Source organism: Protopterus annectens, chromosome 10.part0 (assembly GCF_019279795.1).
Source record: "Protopterus annectens isolate FY-2018-M chromosome 10.part0, PAN1.0, whole genome shotgun sequence".
In the NCBI taxonomy this organism is placed as follows: domain Eukaryota; kingdom Metazoa; phylum Chordata; order Ceratodontiformes; family Protopteridae; genus Protopterus; species Protopterus annectens.
This window is the reverse complement of record NC_056744.1, coordinates 849,161,419-849,176,697: the sequence shown is the minus strand read 5'-3', so window position 1 is coordinate 849,176,697 and position 15,279 is coordinate 849,161,419. Positions and strand designations below refer to the sequence as shown.

At 44.1% G+C, this 15,279-nt stretch overlaps 1 protein-coding gene across 1 annotated transcript in view; it reads right to left on the bottom strand.

Moving 5' to 3' along the window:
* The window catches only part of ZNF644 (zinc finger protein 644), a 1,505,096-nt gene that overhangs the window by 1,206,722 nt on the left and 283,095 nt on the right, over nt 1-15,279 (bottom strand). Inside the window, exon 2 of the mRNA XM_044085655.1 lies at nt 9,603-9,646. The gene's annotated coding sequence lies outside the window, so the exon portion shown is untranslated. The remainder of the gene's footprint in view (nt 1-9,602; nt 9,647-15,279) is intronic.

The window sequence follows — 15,279 nt, the reverse complement described above, 5'->3', positions numbered from 1 at the left end:
GTCACTACTAGACAGAGGCATAGTAAACTAAACCCTAAAAGGGCGTAGTATTCTCATCCTAAGGGGTGGTGTAAGCCACATACACTCTGGCTAGGCTTATAAATGCCCTAGGGCAGATAGCCTAGTACGAACCTATGAACCTATGAATCTATCCCTCCAGCACATCCTATTTATTGTTGTGGTGAGGTTTAGATCCCTAGAGCGAGTGGCTCAAGGGGATATGGTTTTCTTTAGGTGGAGCATGTCCATCCATTCTGGGTTGGACATGGCCTTGTATGTCAGGCAGAGATCACCTCTGAGTAGGTGGTATGCAACAGAGTACAGCTGGTGTTTCTTCAGTCGAGCTGCATAGGGCATCTGTTTGAGGCCAGTGATCCTCTTGGTGAGGTACTTCTGTGGTCTTTCCAGCTGTTGCAGGTGTCTTGTAAGGTACATCCCAAATGGGGCATTATACTCTATGATGGGTCTGATAAGTAGAGGGGCACAATGACCTCTTTGGATCTGGATGCGAACCCTTTTGTGATTAGGTGGGCAACATAAAAGTATGTTCTAACCACTTTGGCAATGTGATTATCAAAGGAGAGATTACTATCTACTTGGGTCCCCTTATTACGTCTTCCGTATTTAGGGGACTACCACCTATGTGGTAGTTTGTGGGTACTTTGTTTTTTCCAAAGGGGATGACTATGCACTTTTTGGCATTTAGCTTGAGGCCATGATATTGACACCAGGTATCCATCTCAGTGAGACCCTTTTGAAGGATGTCTGTGTCAGCCAGAGAGTCAGTTATAGCCCCTAGTTTGCAGTAGTCTGCGAATTTGGTCAGCCATAGTCCTCCTGTGTTGGCCTGTACCTCTGAGAAGTATATGCCGAACAGGAGGGGTCCTAGGACTGAGCCCTGGGGAACGCCACTTGTAACCTGTTTAGAGTCGGACCTAGCTCCCACAACTCTCACCATGTGGGTTCTGTCCATGAGCCAGTTGGCAACCCATCTTGTGACATAGGGGTTTATGTTCAGGCTGGTGAGCTTGTCTATAATACCAGAATGGTGAATGGTGTCGAAGGCCTTTGCGAGATCTAGGTAGGCTATGTACCACCTTTCCCTAGTCTATAGCCTTGGTAACTGTCTCAAAAAAGTCCACCAGGTATAGGAGGCATGATCTGGTCTTAACAAAGCTGAACTGGGTAGGGTCCAGTGTTTGGAGGTTCCCAATATCTCTGTTAATGAGTTCCATGATTATGTGTTCCACAGCCTTGCAGACCAAGCTAGTCAGGCTTATAGGGCGATAGTTCCCACGGTCTGCTGTGGCTCCACCTTTGTGAAGCAGAATAACCGTTGCTGTGCACCACTCTATGGGTACATAGCCTGTGGAGAGGCTGAGTTTGAACAGTGTGTTGAGGTGAGGGGTTAGTTCGTCTTTGAGCTTGTATAGGATGCAGCCTGGGACACCGTCCGATCCCATTGATGCTGTGTTTTTGGCTTTGGAGAGGACTGTTTTAACCCGAGTGTCTGATTTCAAGAGCTCTACATTCTTCTCGTATAGTTACGGTCCATTTTGGGGGTGAGAGGGGGGTGAAGTTTGCACTGAACTTGTCTGCCAGGATGTTGGCAATTATGGTCGGTTCAGTGTATTTTGTGCCATTCTGCACGAACTCCGAGCAGATCTGAGCATTGCCACTTAGATTCTTGATATAGCTAAAGAATGCCTTGTGGTTATCTTTGGAGTCCTTGGCAATTTTTCTTTCGAAGCTAGCCTTGGATAATTTTATGAGGGATCGTGGTTTCTTGTTGATACTGATCAAGGATGTCTTCCCTTCTTGGGATTTTACTCTTTTCTGTACTAGTTTCCTCCTTCTGTTGTATAGCTTGTTTATGGTAGGGGTCCACCAGACTGGTTTCCTTTTCTTGGAGGAGTGAGTCTTGGTTTTGCTTTGGATAGCACGATCCATGCATTCTTGTAGGTGCCCGTAGAATGCATTAGTAAAGGATTTTGCAGCTTGGACAGCGTTATCCTTTAGCATGGGGGCTTTGAAACTTTCCACCTCGGTCTTAAGTAACGTGAAGTTTGCTTTTGAAAAGTTTTTCACAGTGGTTTCCTTGACCGGGGGTGGGGGCGGAATGTGGATATCCAGAATGATTTGTTTATGACCAGATCTAGCCAGTGAGGGGTTGACCTCCGGTGTGGAACACAAGTCACCCATGTTGGTGATGACCAGTTCCAATATGTTGTCACCTCTGGTGAGAGTGTTGACCAGCTGATCCAGGGCGTTTGAGTTTATAAACTCTACGAAATGTTGGGCAAGGGAGTTAGTACTTGAGTAGTTCTCCCAGTTAATGTTTGGGTAACTGAAATCACCCAATATTAGGGTGTTTGGTAGGACCTTTATGTTTCTCAGTGTTACCAGAAACGTGGAATGGGGGTCCTGGGACATGGTGGGTGATCTGTAGTAAGCTACAATTTAAGTTGCAGTTTTTCCCGTTGTAGTTGCATGTGGATGATCTCTAAGGCATCGTGCTGTGCCACTAACCTGGAGGTGTGAGTATCCTTGATGAATATGGATACACCCCCGTCTTTTGTATTTCGGTCTGGGTTCTGTGGCCGAAATGTATGGTATAAGCTGTCGCCTGGTAGTGCTGGGGTGCTCTCTGGAGCCTTAAACCAGGTTTCTGTTACTGCACATATATCGATTTTCTCCATACTGAGGAGTGCCTCATGCTTGGTATCCCTGTTACAGCTTCACCACAATTCTGTTTTTTTTTTTTCTTTTTGTTTTGCATGTGTGTTAACTAGTGCTCTTTTCAAATGCATGTCACAAACTAATATGTACTGTACCCTTCTGCTCATTTAGCAACTCAAGCCAGAATGTTTACTGATCAGAAAAAAATGGCTTTTAAGCAAGGAGTGCAGGATGCAGGATGGTTTATGTTTGTTTTATTGCCACAACAGACAACCAAATTAACATGATTTTCTTAATTACCACCACCCCCTTCCTGCAGCCCACCTAACTAGACACACCTTAGTCTCCCCCTTAGGCTCAGCCGTGACCCATGTCCATGACCAGTGAGATCATCAAGGAAAAAGGTGCAGCAACATACTGCTGCCAGGGAGAGGGCCCTATCCCACTACCACTCCACAACAGCCTAATGAGCTTTAGAGCTGTTGCCTACCAGAGGTACATACATCCTTCTGTGCAAGTGCAACCTCCTGACCAAGCAGTACATAACTTCTAGCAAGGTACTTGCAAAGTTACTAAAGTTGCAGCCCCCCCCACACACACACACACAGATGGGTAAACTGTCATCAGGTGCTTACTTCAGTCTACCCCCATTCGATCCCTCCAGCCCCTGTGCCACCAGTAAAACACAGGTCACCTACAGCATAGTAAGGGCTTTATCCCTGTTTCTCATGAGACCAGATCAAAGGAACAGAATTCTGAACCTAGGATGACAACACAGTCAGTTAAAACAGAAATCTACTGTGCCAATAATGTTACATCACGTGTTCCTTAACGGAAAACAATGCAAGAAAGATACAGTGCTGAAATCTGGGTGCTGTCCACACAAACTTTATGCAAAAGCAAAAGGACAGTATCACATACATACTAATGAAGACTGAAATACTTTCAATCACTTCCTATAGATGATGAAACCACTACACATTCATCTACCAAACCCATCAGAAATGTTTATCCAAACGAAGTTACCAGCAAGAAGAGACATAAAATGGCTTTGAAACAAACTGATACCTGTAACCACATGGAAGGGCAAAAAGTCACTCCTGGAATAAATCAGACAGCAGCTATGTTTATATTTGTGTACTGCACAAGCTTTGTACTTTATGTATAACATAATATAGCAACTGACGTAAATGAAAAGTACAGTTGTGTACACGTACCATAAATGTAGTATTCACTGTTGCAGTCAATACATTTGGGTTATCCTGCTGGCAGGTTGCCCTCAGTCAGCCTGAATTCCAAAGTCTTGGGTCCTGCATCGGTTGCTGTCACCTCTTCCCTGACATCAGGTTGTCAGGGGTACAAAAGATGCAGCCGACACCATTTTCTTCAGTTTTTCTTGCCCGAGATGTCAGGTGCCCCCAAATAGGTAGGCTAAAAATATGTAAATAAAACATACATGCACCAAAATAAGCTTTACCTTCATCTATAAGTAAATACACCACCTAGGTTGTATAGAATAGAGAAGTAAAGATAAGTTCCAGCAAAAATAAGGGGGATGGCAGGAGGGTAACCTGGACTGCAACAGAGAATACACTCGAACATCTACATTTATGGTAAGTGTACACAACTGTACTATGTTCTTCATGTTTCACTGTTGCAGTCATTACATTTGGGTTGAGTCCCAAAGCTATGGTTGGGGGGCTGGAGCTAAACAGCATTAGGAGCGGCTATGAGGCCCTGCAGAACTGCAGTGGCAAAACCTGCCCTGGACTTAGATTAAAGAGGCAGATGTTTTGTAAAGGTATGTACTGAACTCCAAGTTGCAGCCTCTAAAATGTCTTTGGTTGGTACTCCACTAAGAAAAGCTGCAGAAGTGGCTGCAACTCTGGTTGAATGTGGCCTAATGCCCTTAGGCACTGGTTTGCCATGCTGTGAGTAGCAGAAACGAATGCAGTGACCTATCCACTTTGAAATAGTCTGCTTGGAGATAGCCTTTCCTTGTGATGCTGCGGCATATGCCACTAGTAATTGTTTTGTCTTTCTGAAAACTTTAGTTTTGTCCAAGTAGAATCTAAGTTGTCTGTGTACGTCCAAAGAATGCAGAATTTTCTCCTCCTTGTTCTGTGGATTTGGATAAAAAGTTGGCAAATGAATAGTTTGGTTAAGGGCTACACTGGATACCACCTTAAGCATAAATGTAGGGTTTGTTCTCAGATTGACCCTGTCGGGATAAAAAATGATAAAGGGTTCCACAGCCATGAGAGCCTGTAGCTCTGAAACTAGTCTTGCAGAAGTTATTGCTAGGAACAAAGCTGTTTTCCAAGATAAGAACTTTATATCCGCAGTAGCAGCTGGCTCAAAAGGAGGTAAGGTGAGTTTTTTCCAAGACATAGTTGAGGTCCCACACAGGTATTGGCGTTCTTCTTGGAGGCCTTAAGTTTTTGGCTCCTCTGAGGTAATGCCTTGATAAAGAATGAGAAAAGAGTGGTGGCTCTGTATTGTAATGAGCCGAAATGGCAAAGACATGGATTTTAATTGATGAAAAAGATAGGCCTTTGTCCAGCATCTCAGTTCAGTATTGCAAAATCTGAGGAATATTTGGGACAGCTGTATCAGTTCCTTGAGCTTGGTTCCAAGCACAAAATCTCTTCCATTTCCCAGCATAGGATTTTCTAGTACTAGGCCTTCTGGCTTCTAAAATGACATCCATCACAGCTTTACCGAGAGGTGTGGCTTGTATGGCTACATTATCCGCCATGCTGCCAGGTTTAGGGTCTTGAGTTGGCTGTGCAGAATCTGATTGTTTTGCTGGGACAGTAGATAAGGTCCAGGCTGGGCATTGGGACAAGTTCCTTAAGCTCGGATACCAGTACTGGCGTGACCAGTCTGGGGCAATCAGAATCATTTTTGGTTTCTCCTGTCTGACCTTCAGGAGTACCTTGGGGAGGAGAAGCAGTGGAGGAAAGGCATATACTGATAGGTTTGTCCAGTTGAAAGATAAGGTGTCCACTTTCCAAGCTTGTCTGTGATAGGTCCTTGTGCAGAACCTTTTTAGTTGATTGTTGTGAGGGGAGGCAAACAGATCTATGTCCGGGCGTCCCCATTTCTTTGTTATCATGCTGAAGACTTGTGGATCCAGATGCCACTCGTGGGGATCCACGAGGTTTCTGCTTAGTTCGTCTGCCAGAGTATTTTCCTTTCCTGGCAGGAATTGTGCCTGTAGATGGACTTGGTAAGTCACTGCTGTGTCCCATAAAGCCATGGCTTGTCTGCAAAGGGGGTAAGAATGAGTGCCCCCCTGCTTGTTTATGTACCACATGACCGTGGTGTTGTCTGTCTTTATCAGTAGTTGTCCCAGATGAAGTAGGCCCTTGAAGGCTGTCAGGGCATTTTGAACAGCTAGCATGTCTTTTTGATTGATATGTAGATGCTTTTGGTTTGTGGACCAAGCGACCTGAATGCCTCTTCCTGCCATGTGTGCCCCCCAGGCATAATCTGAAGCATCCGTCGTTAGGCTCTGCTTGGCTGGGGGTAGTGAGAATGGCTGTCCCTTGTTTTGGTGACAAGCCTTTGCCCACCATCGAAACTCCTGTTGCAGGCAGGGAATGAGAGTAATCATCGTTTCCAGGCTGTGGCAATGTTGTGTCAATACACTTTTTAGGTACCATTGAATTTTCCTCATATGCAGTCCTGCATATGGAATTAGTAAGATGCAGGATGCCATGAAGCCCAAAGCCTGCAGAATTTTTCTTGCAGATAACTGGGCCTTTGTTGTCAGTTCCTTGAAATAGGTAGTCAGTTGTCTTTGTTTGTCTGGAGTGAGATAAGCCATCTGGGCAGTTGTATTTAAGCTTGCACCAAGGAATATTATCTCTTGAGAGGGTATGAGTTTTGATTTATTTTTGTTGACTGTGTACCCTAGGCATGTTAAAAGTATTTTCACAAACGTCAGATGCTGAAGTAGAATGTCCTTGTTCTCTGCTTGTATGAGGCAGTCATCCAAGTAAGGATATATTTGTATTCCTCTTTGTCTGCAGTAAGCAATTACTGGTGCCAGGCACTTCGTGAAGACACTGGGCGCAGTAGATAAGCAGTAGAATTGGTAATGCTTTGAGCCAGCCTTGAATCTGGGGTATCTTCTGCATGATTGTCTGATTGGGGCATGCAGGTATGCCTCTTTTAGGTCTAAGGTCACGAGCCAAGCCTTGCTGCCCAGCATGGGCAGAAGCTGCTGCAAGGTCAACATCTTGAATTTTGGTATATCCAGAAAAGTGTTTAGAATAGATAGGTCCAGTATTGGTCACCATGCTTTGTCCTTTCTGGGTACCAATAACAGTCTTGAGTAAAATCCTTGTCCCTGCTCTTGCGGTGGCACTTGTTGAATAGCCCTCATGTCCATGAGAGCTGTGACTTGTTTTTGAGCCTCTGCCCATTGATTTTTTGGCAGGTCTGGCCAACCGTTTGCCCTTGGCAGGGTATGGAAGTGAAACTTATATCCTTGTGACACTATGTCTAGAACCCATTTATCCTGGGTTATAATGTGCCAATTTTGAGAAAAAAGTGTTAGTTTTCCCCCTAAGGGTGCTGCCAGAAGATAAATGCTTGGTGCAGGCAGGGGGAAGTCATTGGGACTGTTTCCTGTATGGTTGTGATTTGTCTTCTCCATCTTTGGAGGTAGAAGCACCCTATTGCTTAGACCTGTAGGAACCTTGCGGCTGTGATCTGCCCCTTTGTGGTCTGTCTGAGACTGGAAAGGACCAATTCTTTGTAGGCCAGTGTCTGTTAAATCTAGGTGGCTGTACCTGTAAGAAATCCTTGTCCGTTTGCATAGATTTAGCTTTGTCCTCCATTTCTAACACCTCTTCTGCCTTAACACCAAACAAGGTATTATGTTGTAATGGAGCATCTAATAATTTTGCTTTAACATGATCAGGCAGGTTTTGTTCCTTTAACCAAGCATGCCTCCTAATGACAGAACCCATAACAGCAGCCCTGTAGGAGGCCTCCAGAGAATCAAAACCACACTGCAAAATATGCTTTCTAACTTGTTCAGCTGCATGCAATAAATCCTGCATTTCTTTGTTTTCTGCACATTCAGAATGTACCATCATTTTCTGTTTAAGCAATGTCATGATATATTGCTGATATTTGAGCATATGAAACTGGCAATTTAAGGCACTTCTAGCTAAAGTAGCAGATGTGTAAATCTTTTTTCCCCAGCTATCCAGTGCCCTAGAATCCCTGTCAGAGGGGGTAGGGTTTTTTGCAGTGGAAGCCTTGACCACTGTGGGACCCTGAGAAATAGTTTCTGGGTCTGCAGTAGGGTTTTTGAAAATAAATTTATGTGAGTCAGGAAGACCCTGTAGTATCTGTCCGGCTTAACAGGAGCTGGAGGTAAGGAGTCAGGGGTCAGACTAGACTCTGAAAACACATCTGCAATATCTAACACAGGTGGAATAGCTAGAGACCTGTGTTGAGGTAGTAAAATGAAGTCTCTGAGCCCCTTCTTAGATTCTGAAAAATCTTGGCTCTCCCAGTGGAAGTGCTCCCCTCATGGTATGCAAGGTTTCCCCAAAAGAGTAGTCCTCAGGAGGAGAAGCTGAAGGAATTGATTCTTCAGCATCAGAATCCTCATAGGGGGGAAGAGAATATTCCTGATCAGAAGAGGAATCTGAAGAAATGGAAACCTGATCTGAAGATTCATAGTCTGTCTCTTGCCTAGGCCTCTTATCAGGAGGGGGATGGGAACCCTTATCAGGAGGGGGATGGGAACCCCTGATCAAGGTAATTAAGTCTTCGGCCATTTTGAGCATCTGTTTTTTGGGCATGGAGGCCTGTCCATGTGACTGGTGAACTTGTTTCTTTGCCTTTATAGGTGTTTTAGTCTTTGCCTTTGAAGCCAGTTTAATGTATAATTGTTTAGGTCTGAATACACCCTCAGAAGCTGATGCCTGATCAGCGGCTCCGGACCCATCTGAGGGAACAATCTCCGAGGGTCCAATACTTTGAGTTTCCAGCGGCCTGGCCAACTCCACGTGGGAGTCTGTAACGGTCTGCGACTCTAAAGTCATCAGGGGCTGCGAAAGCACCTCACTGAAAACCGGTGACTTGCTTAGGAGAAGCTTCGTCGGTTTTGGACCTCAGTTGCCTGTCTTTTTCTTTGCGTTTTTTGTGAACTCCGGTAGTCGGATGGCTATCCGACGACATTGTATAATTAAAATCTTCACCCAAAATAGCTTAATGCAAAATCGTACCGACGCTTAATAGTGCGTTGGTTAAATCTAGCACAAAATCAACAACTAGAAACGTCGTGGTCAGGGCGTAGGCAAGGAATACAGTAAGAATGAAAGTCCTTATGAGGTATTTGCTTCCCACAAGAAATACAATTATTAACTTTTTCTGACATTGGTCTGGAGCAAGAAAAAAGTTTCCCCAACGGGGTACTTAGCTTTTAATGAAGACTTCGGATCTGAAACTCGAACACGAAAATCTCAGGAGTCGGCTGACCGGCACTTGCGAACTGCTTCTGCTTCGGGCACCGCACAGCAAGAAAGACTGAAGAAAATGGTGTCGGCTGCATCTTTTTACCCCTGACGTCAGGGAAGAGGCAACAGCAGCCGACGCAGGACCCAAGACTTTGGAATTCAGGCCGACTGAGGGCAACCTGCCACCAGGATAACCCAAATGTAATGACTGCAACAGTGAAACACGAAGAACATCATATACGTAACCTGCAATATGCATGTTCTCACTACACCTGCTAATCTTTTAGTAGTTACCCATGGAAAACGTCCCTTTGAAACAACAGCCCAATACACACAACAGTTAAGAATTTGCCAACTTCTTCAATCTAAACAGTACAGTACACATACATTCAAACTTCTGAACTGCTATAGAACTACAACATCTTTCAACAACCTTACCTTGATATGAAATCAATTCAACAAAACACACAACTGTAGAAAATCTAGAAAAGAACAAAAGGGTGAAATGTAAAAATTCTTATATTACATAGCAACATTAATCAAGTTTTTATTACTAGAAAGAAAATGAATACTAATTATTTCTAAAAAATCTACACATTTCAAGTGCTTCTTACGTTAGTGTCTAAAGAAATTAATCTTTCACTACTCAAGACTAAGATTACAAAAAAAAAAAATATCTCACAGCAGAAGCTAACCTTTGCAAAACAACATATAAGAAATGTAGACATTTGAAAAAAGATATTCCCAAGCCACCTACAACTTCAAGGACTAAACAGATAAAATGCAAGTGCCTCATCAATGAATTCTGTTTAACAATATCTCCATTAAACAAAGAATAAGGTTCCCTGACAAACCCTTCAGTTCTCCACCCTGATACACAATCACTACAGAAAGCATTTCAAGACAAGTCCTAATAGTATAAAATAAATAAAAGCAAGCAGATACAAAAGGCAAGGTACAAAATAAATAAAAGCAGATACAAAAGGCAAGGTACAAGTCTTGAAACTGAAGAATAAGTGCATACAAAAACGGGCAAGGAATCAAATAACTAACCTATCACAGTAACTTTAAAAAGATGAAAGGATTAATCTGCAAAGCACAGTGTGCAAAACATTCAGCCACCATGTGGCTTTCCAAAGGTAAATTTCAAAAGTGGTTACTTTCAGGAGACTGTTGCCATATCAATACATCAGTAATCATTTTTCCATTGATCTAAGAAGGAAAATGGTCCTTTGCCTTCCTCAGTTCCTTCTTGCTGAAGGCTCCAGAAAGAAAACCTGGCAAAGGATTGATTACAGGAGGGCTAAAATAAGCCGGTTAAAAATGTGAGTATACCAAAAAAAAAAAAAAATGCAGCAAGACTCAAACAAAAGGGATAATCTAAAGTATAAGACAAAGGAATCATCACCCTGGGTGATTTGAGATGGTCTTGATCAAAGACCAGTTACAGCTGGCACTATATACAAGTATGCAATCATCTTAAGAATATCAATCAACAAGGACAATAAATGGCACATGCCTAGTCAGGTTACATATGCAACCAAATACAGGCAAAACTACCAATTAAGAAAACATGGCACTATAAGAATAAGCTTAAACTGTTACCATAAAAATTCAACAACAACAAAAAAAATCTGCAGAGAAAACAGGAAATTATTTAGACTGCCAAAATTGTTAAGGCAGCATGAGCAACAACATCTGGACAACCATGATCCTGAACCACATATAATGGCTCAAACCTCCTGCACTAATGCAGCCATGAAATAAGGTGTATATTTGGAAGCAAACCAAACTGGCTGAGTGATCTTTCCAATCTGTCTGAAAGTTTTCCTCACAGAAGCAAACGATAATTATCAACTTTATCATAGGTTCATAGGTGGGTACTAGGCTATCTGCCCGAAGGCATTTATAAGCCTAGCCAAAGTGTGTCAGCTTTCGACACCCCATTGATTAATTAACTTAGCCTCTGTCAAGAAGAGCCAATGAAGTGATCCCAGGGGTGTATTTTCTGTTACCCATCCACTCGTCAAGAGTGTTAGTGAGGGGCTCTGCCTGAGTTAGGAATTTTGTTCCAAACCATGGGGAGTCTCTGTGACAGGAATCTATCCCTCCATCATGTTCTATTTATTGTGGCGAGGTTTAGCTCACTAGAGAGAGTGGTTCGCAGTGACTTGGATTTCTTTAGGTGGAGCATGTCCATCAATTGAGTTGGACATGGCTTTGTAAGTCAGGCAGAGATCACCTCTGAGTAAGTGATATGCAACTGAGTACAGCTGGAGTTTTTCCAGTCGGGCTGCATAAGACATATGTTTTAGGCCAGTAATCCTCATGGTGAGGTACTTTTGTGGTCTTTCCAGCTGCTGGAAGTGTCTTGTGAGGTACATTCCAAATGGGGCATTGTACTCTATGATGGGTCTGATGAGTGACGAGTAGAGGGGCACTACAACCTCTATTTCTAGATGCGAACCCTTTAGTAATTAGATGGGCTACACAGAAGGATTTCCTAACTACTTTGGCAATATGATTGTCAAAGTTGAGATTACTATCTACCTGGGTCCCCAGATCTCATTACCTCTTCTGTATTAAGGGGGCTGCCACCTATGTGGTAATTCATGGGTGTTTTGTTTTTCCCAAACGGGATGACTATGCATTTTTTGGCATTAAGCTTGAGACCATGACTTTGACACCAGGTGTCCTTCTCATTAAGGCCCTTTGGAGAATGTCCGTGTCAGCCAGAGTGTCAATTATGGCTCCCAGTTTGCAGTCATCGGCGAACTTGGCTAGCCATAGTCCTCCTGTGTTTGCCTGTACTTCTGAAAAGTATATGCAGAACAGTAGGGGTCTCAGGACCCACTTGTGACTGGTTTAGAGTCGGACCTGGAGCCCGCTATTCTTACCGTGCCAGTTCTGTCTGTAAGCCAGTTGGCAACCCATCTTGTGACGTAGGGGTTTATGTTCAGGCTGGTGAGTTTTTCTATAATTCCCGAGTGGGGAATGGTGTTAAAAGCCTTGGCGAGGTCAAGGTAGGCTGTGTGAACTACCTTCCCCTCATCTATGGCCTTGGTGACTGTCTCAAAGAAGTCAACCAGGTTTAGTAGGCATGATCTGCCCTTAAAGCTGAACTGGGTCGGGTCAAGTGTTTGGAGGTTCCCAGTGTCTTTGTTAAGGAGTTCCATGATGATGAACTCCATAGCCTTGCAGACCAGTCAGGCTTATGGGGAGATAAGTTACCAGGGTCAGTTGTGGCCCCCTCCTTTGTGGAGCGGAATAACTGTTGCTGTGCGCCATTCTATGGGCACGTAGTCTGTGGAGAGGCTGAGGTTGAACAGTGTGTTAGGTGGGGGGGTTAGTTTGTTCTGTAGTTCTTGCAAGATGCAGCCTGGGACACCATCTGGCCACATTGACGCTGTGCTTTTGGCTTTTGAAAGGGCTGTTTTCACCTGTGCGTCTGTGATTTCCGGGACACTACACTTTTCCGGTACTGTTGTGGGCCCTTTTGGGGGTAAGAGGGGGGTGAAGTTTGCACTGAATCTATCTGCCAGGATGTTGGCAATATCAGTAGGTTCAGTATATTTTGTGCTATTTTGCACTAGCTCAGAGCATACCTGCAAGTTGCCACTTAGATTCTTGACATAGCTAAAGAAGGCTTTGTGGTTATCTTTTGAATCCTTGGCTATTTTTCTTTCGAAGTTAGCCTTGGAGGATTTTATGAGGGACCTTAGTTTCTTACTGATACTGATCAGGGATGTCTTTCCTTCTTGGGATTTGCTTTTTTTCTGAAATAGTTTCCTCCTTCTATTGTATAGCCTGTTAATGGCAGGTGTCCACCAGACTGGTTTCCTTCTCTTAGGGGAGTGAGTCTTGGTTTTGCTAGGAATGGCATGATCCCATGCATCCTTGTAGGTGCTCATAGAGTGCATTTGTAAAGGCACCTGCATCTTAGACACTGTATCCTTTAGCATGGGGGCTGTGAACTTACCACCTCTGTCTTAAGTAAGGTAAAGTTTGCTACAGAAAAGTTTTTCACTGTGGTTTCCTTGGTTGGTGGTGGTAGTGGTGTAGAGTGTGGACATCCAGAGTGATTAGTTTATGGTCTGATCTAACCAGTGACGGGTTGACCTCTGGTGTGGAACACCTGTCGCCCATGTTGGTGATGACCAGGTCCAATATGTTTTCACCTCTGGTAGTGGAGTTTACCAGCTGATCCAGGGCATTTTGAGTCGATAAATTCCAGGAAGCGCTGGACCTGGGAGTTTGTACTGGAGTAGTTTTCCCAGTTAATGGTAGGGTAATTGAAATTGCCCAATATCAGGGTGTTCGGTAGGACCTTCATGTTTCCCAGTGTCTCCAGAAAGGCGGAGTGGTGGTCCTGGGGTCATGGAGGGTGATCTGTAGCAGGCCACAATTTGCATTGCAGATTTGCCTGATGTTAGTTGCACATGGATGATCTCGGAGGAATCATGCTGCACCACTAACCTGGAGGTGTAGGTATCCTTGATGAATATGGATACACCCCCTCCTCCTTTTGTGTTTCAGTCCATGTTCTGTGGCCGAAATGTTGGTATGAGTTGTAGCCCGGTAGTGTTGGTGTGCTCCGTGGAGCCTTGAACCAAGTTTCAGTTACTGCACAGATATCGACGTTCTCAATACTGAGGAGTGCTTCGAGAGCGTGCATTTTGAGATTTAAACTCCTGGCGTTGAGTAGCATAACCCTCATTTTTTTTATTTGTGCTGTTTACGGAGGTGGGTTTGACTTTTGAGCCTTGCCTAAAAAAAGGCACTATGGGGGCAGCAAGAGCCTTGGCCAGTATTTGAAAGCCTAGGGGTGACAGGTGCAAGCCGTCTCTTGCGAAGCAACGAGGCTTGTCGAGCAAGTCGTCCCAGGCTGACAGACACTGGATCCCCTTTGAATGACACCAGAAGATTAGCCGATTGTTGAAATTGATCATTTTTTTCTTTATACTGAGGTATCATTCTTGGTGAAGGCAGGATGTTACTCAGGGTCATACCCACCTGGGCTACATGATCAGAGAGCTCTTCCATGTCTCTTTTCATGTAGTCCACGGAGGTACGTCTCAGGTCATTCACACCAACATGAACAATGACAGTCATATTTGTACTTGTTCTGGACTGACCTGAGTGCTTGTGTTATGTGGCGGATTCTGGCTCCCAACAGGAAGCTAACAGTAATCTTCTCCTTGTCCAGCCTAGTGAGTGGGACGTCAGTGTGTCGCCTATTACTAGTGTGTTAGGTATATTATTTCGCCTTAAGGGCTGTGACTGTACGGCACATTGATTTTGTGTTTTATGTGTTGTCTGGTTTGTGACGGGAGGTGCAGGTTTTTTGGGTGTCTGCTTTGGAGGTCTGTGATGCTTTTGCAAGTTATTATTTAGAGCCTCCGAGTATGATTTTGTGTATTTGTGTGTATATTTTGCCAGTGCTGGTTTAGTATGTCTATGTGAGGCTGGAGGTGTGGTGCAAGTGTTAACCTTCTTCTCATAACTGCCTGTTCCAATCTTGGGTGGAGAGAGCTTAGCCTCCAGTTTAGCTATATAATTGCATCTCTAGCTTATGTTAATGTTTTGTGGTAGGAGGAGAGGGTTGTATGTGTACATGAGGCAGTTGTAACATTGCCTCAGGATACCCAAGTTCATCAGCTGGACTGGAGATTATACCTGAAATTGCCCTTTGGTCATGCCTGAATAGTAGGGTGAGCTGCTTAGTCGCTTGGTTGGTGAGGGGTGAATAATGAGCCTTGCCCTGCTGGGCAATCAAGTGTCGGGGTATATTAGTGCTTGCTATTAGGTCTGAGCAAGTGCCGGACTATAGGATGCTTTTTAAGTGCTTAGGTTGAGAGTTAGACTACTTTCAAGAGAAAAACTGAAGAGGAGACTTGCTAGAGCCGGGATAAATTTAGCCCTAGCTAACCGGCGCTGCCCGGACGTGCAAAACCATGCAAACGCAGTTTTTACACCAAAGAAATGAAAGAGATAGAAATTAGCCCAAAAATGGCCTATAAACTACTAACTTCTGGGCTGGAACCACTCCAGATGGCTGCTCAAAGCTCCCTCTCTCACAGGTGAACAGAGGAAACCTCCCTCTATCCAAGTAAGG